The following is a 637-nucleotide window of genomic DNA, read 5'->3' on the forward strand; positions in this document are numbered from 1 at the left end:
AACAACCAGGTTGACCAAAGTGCTGTACATGACATGAAAAGATAAATAGACAGAATACAACACCAGACAAATACATCATACAGTTCTCATGCTGGATTAAAAGCCAGGGAATAAAAATGTGTTTTTAATCGTGATTTAAAAAACGCGAGGCTGAGGGCCAGTCTGACATGAAGAGGCAATTTATTCCACAGTCTCGGGGCTGCAACTGAGAAACCCCGATCCCCTCTACTCTTGAGTCGTGTTTTTTAGGGACAACAAGAAGAGACTGTAGACTGGAGCTAGTCCATGAAGGGCTTTAAAAACAAACAACACAATCTTAAAATCAATCCTAAAATTAACTGGGAGCCAGTGAAGAGAGGCAAGGGCAGCGGTGATGTGATCTCGCTAACGAGTCCCCTTAAGGAGACGAGTGGCAGCATTTTGAACCAGCTGTAGTCAAGAGAGGGAAGCCTGGCTAACACCTACAAACAGAGCGTTACCATAATCAAGGCGTAGTAGTAAGTAAGTAGTAAACAGGGGAGAATTTAATCTCCCTTGTTAGCAAAATGACCAAAATGCGTGGCAGTATTTTTATTCCAATAGAAGTTGTTGAAGCCATTTCTATGGAAATAATCTTTTGAGTTTATTTTTGTAATAT

At 40.8% G+C, this 637-nt stretch overlaps 1 long non-coding RNA gene across 1 annotated transcript in view; it reads left to right on the plus strand.

Annotated features, from left to right (window-relative positions):
- The window catches only part of LOC116685804 (uncharacterized), a 3,811-nt gene that overhangs the window by 793 nt on the left and 2,381 nt on the right, over positions 1 to 637 (plus strand). The gene's annotated exons all lie outside the window — the stretch shown is intronic.

Source organism: Etheostoma spectabile, unplaced genomic scaffold (genome assembly GCF_008692095.1).
Source record: "Etheostoma spectabile isolate EspeVRDwgs_2016 unplaced genomic scaffold, UIUC_Espe_1.0 scaffold270, whole genome shotgun sequence".
Classification (NCBI taxonomy): domain Eukaryota; kingdom Metazoa; phylum Chordata; class Actinopteri; order Perciformes; family Percidae; genus Etheostoma; species Etheostoma spectabile.